At 40.2% G+C, this 11396-nt stretch overlaps 1 long non-coding RNA gene across 1 annotated transcript; it reads right to left on the reverse strand.

Annotated features, from left to right (window-relative positions):
* Nucleotides 1-1137: 1137 nt before the first annotated feature.
* LOC311243278 lies at nt 1138-9712 on the reverse strand. Its single transcript, XR_014620652.1, has 3 exons — nt 9595-9712; nt 6269-6394; nt 1138-1691 (listed from the first exon to the last, which is right to left on the reverse strand). It is a non-coding gene; the product is annotated as an uncharacterized lncRNA (long non-coding RNA).
* Between the last annotated feature and the right edge of the window lie 1684 nt (nt 9713-11396).

Below are 11396 nucleotides of genomic sequence, written 5' to 3' on the forward strand. Positions count from 1 at the left end.
CTCTTCAACTCATTCAGAACGCAGCGGCGCGCCTGATCTCAAACCTACCGAAGTCGGCCCATGTCACCCCACTTCTTAGGGACCTGCACTGGCTCCCCATTGCTGCACGAATCCGCTTCAAGGCCCTCGACCTAGCATACCGTGCAGCAAAGGGAACCGCTCCCGCCTACCTCCGGTCAATGGTCTCCAACTACACACCCTCAAGACCCCTACGCTCTGCATCTTCTGGCCACCTCAGACCTACTCCTATCACTTTGATGAACATTGTTACTCAGCTGATAGAGTTCTGCCCTTCCTGATCACTTGTCGTACAGAACTTGTAAGTCGCTTTGGATAAAAGCGTCAGCTAAATGACAATGTAAATGTAAACTGACAGTGCCAGGAGGGAAGGAGATGGGCGCTGGGATGGTACCAGGGAAATGTGGTGATTTTTGTTTTCCTGTTTGCTATCCTGTTGAGCGCAATGAGTTTATTTTTTTTGAGGAAATGATTCCAGTTTGCAGTCTCCTTTTGACAGGTCGGTATCGGTGGAGCGGCCTGTTAACACTTTGAGTACCAGCGACGAGATTTCTTGTTAGTTCATGCCAACCGTTGAGTGCCAGCCGACGAGAAATCTCATCGTTTAATCGTTTTATTTTTAATTTATTAGCGATTTCTTCATATTTCATCAATCTAGCCTCACGTTACCACTGGAACTCTCTCTGAGCTCCATTGGTAAAATACCGCCCCTATCGTCTCCCCGGATGGTATTGCACCCGATTGGATTGAATGAAACGCATGGGAAAAAAAGAGTCCGGATTCCACATTTTACTTGTCAGGCATGTAACCGGAGACGATCCCAGTCATTGCCCACCATCAGAACAGCGGAGAATAAGTGTTTCCAGTACCCAGCGTTGGATCAATAAACATGATCGATATTTGGAATGGCGATCAGGAATTGGAATAATCTTTTTGGAGAACATCTGATCTGAGGTAAGGAATCTATTTGACCAGTCTTGGGATAATCAGAGCTATTTTCACAGATAAGTCTATTACCGTGATAATTCTAACTTGTATAGTGTTCTTCTTCTGCGTTGTATAACCTATTTCTGTCACCCAATTGTAGTTGAATGGAGTAAATGGAGCCAGACGAGGTGCAAAGTTCCCAAAGAAGATCTTTTTATTCAATAAAGAACAGATCTATTTGACAAGATAACACATCTTTGAATTATATCTATAATAAGTTCGCTGGAACAGGAAGCTCTTCTTCAATTGGTCTGGCGTCGTCCTGTTGTTGTTGTGGTGGTTGTCTTGGCAACACTGGTCTCATCTCTTTTCTCGTGCAATCAGCCTCGGTGGAATCTGTTTGTGTCTCACTCTCTTCCCATCGAGTCGGCTCTCTGTTAAAAGACCTAGGCCCCGCCTCCAGTTCTTATTATACAAAAATCTCAGAATTGCCCCAAAATCAGGATTTTTTTTTTTGCCCATATTTCGACTGCACATAACTCCCTACTTGCAGTAATGTAGCCACCCCGAAACATATGGCACCTACTATATATAGGCCGGGCCCTTCCAATATCTTCCAATAATTCTCCCCTTTGCTGAGTCTATACCCAAAGTATAAAGCTTTAAAAATGAATGACAAAAGAGAGACTAAAATCGACAATTTGACTTGAACGGAGAATCCGGCCTTTGGGTCTTCTTCCACATGACTGTAAAAGAGACAGAGGGAGAGAATTGTTGCAGTCCCCATGAAATCAAAATTGATGTTTTGTCTTTCATCACATATATATCTTGCACTGATTGTCACTTTGTGTTTCAAATGCACAATAACGTTAATATATCAAATATAAATCATTGATTTGTGCGTGATTTACGTCACTCTCTCTCCTGATAGAGAGTACCTCCTCCAAAGCTGGGCGCATAGACGTAACGCGCACACTGTGCACGTCACTGTATCGTCGCAGCCAATGTAAATAGACAAAGTAAATACATTTAGCCTATCAGAGGGTTAAAATATGATGTCTCTGGGCGCGTTTTCTAGCGCTCGAAGCAAGCTCTGCGCCACTGTACTCATCACGTTGTCAGTCATCAGACAGAAAAGAATGCTTGGAGGAGGAGCCAGTAGTATTTTCATTTCAGATCGTGAGTTAGCTTAGCTAGGCTCGTGGTTCAGTAATAAGAAGTGTATTCTCAGGAGTTGGAGAGATCATCACGAGATACTGTACATTCAGACAGTGTTGGATCTAACAAAAGGATTTATATGGCTACTTTTTATCATGGAAAGTTCAAGCCCGGACCACAAAAGCTTCTCGAAGGGTTAACACGACGGCCGAGGCTCGTTCCAACCTGATGCAACAAAACAACAAGTGAGTCTAACAATATGTACTGTTCTGTAGTTACTGAAACTGATTGAATATGGCAAGATTCAAGAGGTTTATTTGTCACATACATACACAAGGCGTGCAGTGAAATGAGGGTGGGCTGGCCACGATATCTCTCTCTCTCTCTCTCTCTCTCTCTCTCTCTCTCTCTCTCTCTCTCTCTCTCTCTCACACGCAGTGAGACGCGCGTTGATTCATGATCATTACATTATGATCAACTGGAATAAAAAAAATAAAAATAGCTTTACAATTTACATACTGTAGCTGTCCCTTTGTTCATTAATGTTTAACCTAAATGTAGAACAACTCACCAAAAGTGACTATTGCACAATTTATTTGACAAAAAAATCTCTCTCCTTCAACATACTGAAGGAAACAGGTGTTTTTGGGTGTTTTTCAATGTATGTGATGTATAGATTGGGGGAGATGAGAGCATCTAAAGGGGGCCGGGTCAGGGAGGTCGAAATGTGCAGGCTGACGGTGGTGGGAGCAGGAGACGGTGGTTCAAAGCGAGCAGGGTATTAGTGTGAGCACCACACTGAGCAGGGCTGAATGTTTACATTCCGATCTTGGACACAAAGATAACGGCGGGGCAGGAGACACAGGCACAGAGCGAGGGGGAGGGGTGACATCCTTACTGAAACAGTAATGAAACGTTTTGAAATGTGTGAAAGGTTATTAGCAGTTGTCATGACAGCGTGTCGCATGACAACCAGAAGGGGGGCGGGCCGTCGTTGCTAGGACGAAGATCCTATAAAGGTGACAGTGGTTCCCGGTAAGGGCAGACTACAATCAGACTAAAGAAACGAATCCCACAGGAGGGAAGAAATCATCAGAGACTCTCATCCCTCTCACCCTCGCCGGTGGGGGGGGGGGAATGCCACATCAGCATTAGCTTCGGCTAACACGAGGATGGTCTTGGCTAACGACCAGGCCTGACCACCATTGGACTGAATAGCAGAAGGACGATAGTGTATACAGTAAAGGGCGTTTATCACAGAATCTTCTGAAATCTTCTGGAAGTTTCAAGAAACGAGAGTTTTTCAAAATGGTATAAAATGGAAATTAACCGATTTTAAAAAAAAACAATCCGTTTCGACATTGTTGACTGCAAACAAGTCATTGATAAGCGACGGCCAGATTAGACACATAGCCATAATTTAAGATTTATAGGGATGGCATCGACAAGAGTCCCCACCCGCCCGTTCATGTGCAATGCTGGATAACGTTGGACACTGGATCGATGTGGATATTTGGAATGGCGAACAGATCATTGGATTATTCTTTTTGCAGTACATCAGAGCAATGTTCCCTCTAATTTTTTTTCGGTCTGAGCAAACACTCAAACCTCCTGAGCAGACATCAGCAACTACTGAGCAACATATGTCACCTGCCGATTAACCGGTTAGTTGATAAGCGGCGGTGTGTAAAAAAATCTGAGATTGACGATACAGAGCAAAGTCCTTACTTTGGCGGCGGCGGTGTGAGTCGTGTCACTAACTTTTGTCTTTTTAGGAGGCTGACTTATTTTATTAAGTGAATTATAATGCGACTTCAAGGGTGACCATATTGTGATTTTTTTTTAAAAGAGGACACTGCCTTCAGCCTCAAGATACTTAATGATACTCAAAGTTTACTCAAAGATGCCTTATCATTATAATATATTTAAAGTATGCCTCCTCTGTATGGATATACAATTATTGTTTATATTATTTTATATAACAAAATAATATCTCTCTATAACCAAAGTTACTCAACATGCTGTATTGTGCCTAAAGTAATCTATATGACAAATCTCAAGAAAATAACTAAATCAACCTATATGACAAAATAATATATATTTTCAAGTCTTACTGGACAAAATAAATAACAAGAAAAATATGAAGTATTGTTCTAAATAATACCTCTTCTGTATTATAAAATCCAGCTTAAAAAATATATCTTTGTATCTTTTCAATGTAATTATAAATTAATAAAATTAATAAATAATAATAAAAATTATAAAACCGTAACCTCACAAAGATACTAATTTAAAAGTGCACTATGCAGTTTCAGATTTGTTGCAATTAGTGTACTAAACTAATTTATTACACTCATAATCCTTAGAATGATTGTATCATAACAAGCATCTTATCAAACCAAGACATCATTTTGAGGCATCAAAATAGTTTTCAATTATTTTCTTTCTCTCTCTGTATAGCTGCATACTTCAATCAATTCGGTCAACTTTGCCATCAAACTCTCGCCTCGCACTGCTTTGTTTGTAATGTTTTTCTGTGTCCATGTGAGCTTTGAGATCGCCACCACTTTTATTAGACACAGAAACATATGGTCAAGCTTTGCATGCGTTGCACTCCGCTTCCAATTAGTCTCGACCGGGACGATAAATTGGGAATTTTCTCTGCAGTTAATCTGTAATGTACATTTTCGCGTTGGCATTGTGAGGAGCCAGCGATGCTGGTCGGATCTGTCCGCTTCCTGCTCTGTGTGCGTCTGTGTGAGCGTGCAGTAGCGACGCCCACAAAGCACTGAAAGAGAGGCTTCTCTTGGTAACGTCACACGCAACAGGTTACCGTAGTATTCGGTGCAACGCGCCAGTCAATTTAACTACATGCATATTTTACACAAACGTTTCTGTGCGTGACAGATTTCAGATGTGCGCTGGAGCGTTTTGCCATGTTCGCGCGCACGCACGGGCGCACCTTAGGGGGAACATTGCATCAGAGACAAGGTAAGGACTATATATTATCAATCTTGCGTTGATCCGATAATTATTTTCCCGCGATCGCAGCGTGTGTCTGTGTGTGTGCGTCCCGTTGGCTGCAATCAAAGCACGGAGGGCCGGCTCCCCCCCCCCCCTTTCGTGCATGCACGATGAAACATAATACCGATAATCTAGTGTTGATTTCAGACCGATTCAATAATCAGGCGAGAAATAGCAACGTGTTTAGTGAATTGCACTAATAATCAGGCGAGAAATAGCAACGTGTTTAGTGAATTGCACTAAAGCGCTGTTTGACGGAGTTCCCTGGGATTACACAGAATCACTCTGGAACTATGCTCGTATTCACCACGGTATAAAACGGAAATGTATGGATGAAAAAATTATCTGTTTTTTGCATGTTGACCGGAAGAAACTCACTGACAATCGACGTGGTTATTAGATCCATAGCTATAATATTTAATATAGGTTTAGCACTGCAAACACCGGCATTTATCCCTATTGAACAGAGCGCTGGCACTCACGGCCCACAGCACCCCCTGCTGAACGGCACTTGATGTGTTAAGAGTGGTTTTGAATGTGGGTAGGGATTCACATCTTTTTACGGCTGTGGGTAGGGCGTTCCACATTGTTGTGGCATAATTGCGAAATGTGTTTAGTCCCTTGTTTGTGCCGAATCTGGGTTTCACATGATTTGTGGAACTCCCTCTGGCATGTCTCTGTTGTGCTGGTTGGGATCGCCTATAATTAAAGGAACACGCCAACATTTGGGGAAATTAGCTTATCCTCTTCTCCAGAGAGAGACAAGAAGCTGGATACCAGTTTCCTCTATGCGTTCAGTAGAAAGCTATCTGGCTGCATGTTAGCCTAGCTGAGCACAGGGATGGAATATTTAACTGTTTTATTGTTTAATTTCATTTTACTGTACTCATATCACTGGACTCATCACTGGACTATCTTGTGTTTGTACTTTTTATATTATTATATTGTATTTGTATCTATACCTTAAGTGCATCTATAGTGTATATAGATACTGGACTGTATAGGACTATGAAGCTATGCATCCCCCCCCTGTATCCCCCCCCCATGCTGCTTTGACACCCGAATTTCCCCAAGGGGATCAATAAAGCATTATCTTATCTTATCTTATCGTTAACTATGGGTCTCTGTTCAGGGCACTTACTGGTTGTGGACAGTAACCCTCTTGATTCTTGATTCTTGATTCTTGATACTTGATTCAGTAGGTGGAGCAGTCCCCCCCGCTGGTGACGTGTCCCCACTCCCAGGGGGGGGGAGGTTCTGGATCTCTCTTGAATGAATGAATGAATGAAAACTTTATTAACAGATTGCAGAATGGGTACAGTGCAGTACAGCTCAATACATACAATTGTTAAGGGGATGCAGACCAGAGAAAGACTTTCGTCTTGTTTACACCAGGGTCCCCCATTTCCAATTCATCGTAACATATATGACATACATGACATACAGATAGACAGTACTGCTACATCTATACATTTATGACATACCAGATTTGCAATTACAGTACTGATCTCGTTCTGTATAGGAAACCATTAGATTATTGTATTGGATAACTTTTTGATAGGTCAGATTCTGCTAAAGCATGTTGTGTGCAGAGTGTGTCAAGTTTGTGTGTGTTTGTGTGTGTAATGTACATATATATATATACAGTGATCAGGCATGCGTTCGTCATGGGACGGGGTTGCACTCCGTGCAGGCCCAGGGTAAGATAAGTACTCGCTATAAGTAGCCTACCTACCCCATACCCACCTGGGCTACTTTGCATATATAGCACCGGTCGTCAGGTGTGTTAAATACGTTCTCAGATACATTCACACCTAACTTGTTGTGAATGATAAGTCGAGTGTTACATTCCATTCGTAGAGGCAATTAGGCACTGTCTGTAGTCTGTGCTCAAGCGAGGGGACATTTATGCGCATTCGCGGGAGCGCGCGTGCACGTGGCGCCATTAGATGCGTGCACCCCCAGTTGATTTCAGGAACGCACGCCATCCTAGCAGTTTTTTCTGAGCAGAAGTACACGCACGGATGTGCACGCGCGCGCACACAAAGATGCGTTCACAACTTTCACTGGACTCGTCGCGCCAAGTACCCGGCACTTATCTATCACCTAGACTTTGCATAATAATAGGATACCGATAGCATAACAAAGAACGAGAAGAGCCAAACCAAAATACAAGCCCTGTGGGGGTTTGCTTGATCTGTGGAACCTCTCACTATGTGACAAATGGTCCCGACTGGAAGGATGAGGCATTAAGTTAAGATATAAAAAATATATCTTTGTATCTTTTCAATGTAATTATAAATTAATAAAATTAATAAATAATAATAAAAATTATAAAACCGTAACCTCACAAAGATACTAATTTAAAAGTGCACTATGCAGTTTCAGATTTGTTGCAATTAGTGTACTAAACTAATTTATTACACACATAATCCTTAGAATGATTGTATCATAACAAGCATCTTATCAAACCAAGACATCATTTTGAGGCATCAAAATCGTTTTCAATTATTTTCTTTCTCTCTCTGTATAGCTGCATATACTTCAATCAATTCGGTCAACTTTTCCATCAAACTCTCGCCTCGCACTGCTTTGTTTGTAATGTTTTTCTGTGTCCATGCATGTGAGCTTTGAGATCGCCACCACTTTTATTAGACACAGAAACATATGGTCAAGCTTTGCATGCGTTGCACTCCGCTTCCAATTAGTCTCGACCAGGACGATAAATTGGTCCCGACTGGAAGGATGAGGCATTAAGTTGTGCTCCAGAAGGAAACTGTCCTTCTGTAAACTAAGTTACATTGTTAATTTAGTTTGTATTTACTTTTCTAGTTTAAGTTAATTCAATTAAAGAAATTGTAACTCCAATTACATTTAAAACATTGTTTGTTTTTCAACCATATTGACAATATAATTTCTTTATATATTGAAGGCTACATCCTGCTACCTTTTTCAGCTTCTCTATTTCAAGGCAATATTTACAAAAACTAAACTAAAACTAGTAATTTCCTATACAAACATGTTTCCTACTATAATGCATAATAATCATCTGTTCTGTGCGCAAGCGAGGGAACATGTATGCGCGGGAGCGCGCGTGCATGTGGCGTCGGCAGTTCTGATATTACGACTGCACCCCTGTATATATATATATGTATAAATATATATACTGTATGTATAAATATCATGTTATAGTACTACCCAAATGCATTTAGTTATTCTACTCATTATTTGGGTTGTTGGGTTGCATGCAGACTACAATTCGTACACAGTTCACCCAATATGGATGTAAACACCCTGGAATTAAAGCTGAAACGTATGGACTACACAGTATACTGTATATAATAAAATAAAACGACAATTTTTATGAAATTCAATTGCATGTCTTATACATAATAAACACATAATAGTAAAACTGGTGTATGGGGCGACAGTGGCCCAGGAGGTAGAGCGGTCGTCTGGTAGTCGGAAGGTTTCCGGTTCAATTCGATTCCCACTCCACTCACCTCTGAATGGGTGAATGTGAGGAACAAGAATTGTAAAGTGCATTGGATAAAAGCACTATATAAATGCACCATTTACCTGATGTGTACAGTTTGTAATAATTAACAAGAGGATCTCAAGAAGTATTGATGACAAGTGATGCATGTAACTTAAGTGATACTTAAAGCAACTTACAAAAGATATGCACACTGCAAAAAAGAGCCATACGGATAGTACATCATGGTAGATATTAAGATCACACAAATAGTCTGTTTGTAAAGAGTCAAACATTAAAATTCATGGACTTAATCAAATTCAAATCTGCACAAATTATGCTTCTGGCAATAAAAAACAAATTACCAAGCAACATTCAAAAAATGTTCATGGATAGAGAGAGTGTTTATAATTTTAGAGGGACATTAGCTTTAAAGCAACCTACGGTACGTATAACTCTTAAAAGTATGTGCATTGCAGTTTGTGGGGTATATCACTCTGGAATGGTCTGGATGCGGGTATAAAATTAAGCAAAAATATCAATCAATTTAAAGGTAGCTATATATACACAAGCACTTATGGACACAAGAGAGAAGAGCTTGAGCAGTAATGTGACTGCCTAATACATATTTTTCTCATTTGGATATATAAAAAACTGTACTTTTATTTAATTTTTCATTATTTGTTATATTATTTTTATTACATTATAATGTTAAATATTGTAAGGAAGGGGCAGGGCTTGATAAGTTGTTTTACTTCACCCTGCTCCTTCTCGAACACTTATTGTATGGAAATAGTCTTTGACTACCTTTTTAGTTTTTTTAAACTTGTTTTATGTTTCTATGTTCGAGACAAATAAAAATCAAATCAAATGTGCTTCAATACATTGTTCAACTGCCTTTTATTTTTCAACCACATCAATCATGTTAATCAGGAAACACACGGCAGATATGTATATCATAAAAAGAGACAATAGAAATTCCAAAAACTTACCGTAGTTGTAGTTGTAGTTTGTAGATTTTTCTTTATCATTTTTTTTTTCACATTCCTATTTATTTTTCAACACCAGCTTATATACTGGACGGAGGGCGGATCCCTGGCTAGTGATTGGTGCATTGATAAAACAATTTCAGCTTGCGTGCATGAAGCAGTCCAATAGGCAAAACAAGATGCCTCTTTCACCATGAGATATAACCTGTTTTGCATGTTTTCATGGGTTGGGCCAAGTCCCTTTATATGCCAGTCACGGTGAACAGGCACATAAAATATATTATATTGGATTATTAGATAATGTATATTCTCTCATTGGGCATAACTTCTAGTCAATGAAATTGTGAAATTAAACAATTTTGTTCTGGGGACCCGCTGATCTATGCCAGAGTGGGTGACTTGGAGAACCACTGATCTATGCCAGAGTGGGTGACTTGGAGAACCACTGATCTATGCCAGAGTGGGTGACTTGGGCTCGATTGAACCTAAAAGGCAACTTGAATATTAAGAAATAGATGTCAGTTATGAATAAACAAGTGTAAGTAGAGAATGTGAAAATGTAAAATTCATCAATGAGTGCAATAATATACAAAATATCCTTCCTCTTTTAATGAAACAAACCTAAAGGAAATCTATATTTATCATAGGATTTTAAAGACTGAAAACATATGAAAACATATTTTGGTCAAACAGAAGATCTGCCTATACTGTATATCTACTAAATCCTAATGCAACAAGTCATTAATGGAATAATAAGCCTATACTGCACTGAAAAAAAAGTTTGTTGGATTTACTTGATTTTAATGTTCTGATACAGAACCCATTACAGATGAAGAAAGAGATGTATTGCTACCTGATACAGAACCCATTACAGATGAAGAAAGAGATGTATTGCTACCTGATACAGAACCCATTACAGATGAAGAAAGAGATGTATTGCTACCTGTCATGTACAAAGGTCTGATGACCACATAGAATATAACTGGAGCGGGCTGCACATGAAAACCAGCCCTTCTCAGTAGATGCTTTAAGCACAGTCCCGGGCAGGTAAGAAACAACACACACAAAAACGTTTTCCAAATAGTAAATAATATTTTATTGTAGCAGGGATTCAAACCTACCACAATATGTGCTCAGGGAAAAAAGTAGGGGAGGACAAACAGGATATACATATAGACAAACAAACACTTAGCAAAAATATAGTTGTGTCAGTCATGGGACACAACAGCCATCTGAGGATTAATCCACACCAAATGGTAGATGGCACAAAGCCACACAATATCGCTTCCACAGCTACAGCTAGGCGAGAAGGCAACCTCCTCACTCCACTCTGGGACGTGGCAGTGATTCAAATGAGGCGCCCTGTGTGTGTGTCATCTTCCAGGCTATATCCACTCATCCCAACTGACTGCCCACAGGTGCACCAAGCAGGTGCAATCAGCTCAATCAGAGAGATGAGTGGCATCTGGGAAGGGGAGAAAGAAAAACAGGATTTAGGAGATGACACACATCACACAAACAAAATAACACATATTAAATATACTAACCTGATGTTACATGGTGTTAAAAATATGGCAATAATGATAATGAACAACCCATGTACGTGACACCTCCTCCCATAGAAGTGAACCTACTGGGTGAGCAAAACATTATTACCTATACAACCAACATCAGATTAGTACCCCCAGACCTACCCTCTGGACAATATTGTCCACGCCCTTCTTGTGACGGATGACAATATTGTAGCCCTGCACCAGTAGGGCCCAACGCATCAACCTTTGGTTGTGGTTGTACATCTGAGCTAA

This window comes from Notolepis coatsorum (genome assembly GCF_963971535.1).
Source record: "Notolepis coatsorum genome assembly, chromosome: 16".
Classification (NCBI taxonomy): domain Eukaryota; kingdom Metazoa; phylum Chordata; class Actinopteri; order Aulopiformes; family Paralepididae; genus Notolepis; species Notolepis coatsorum.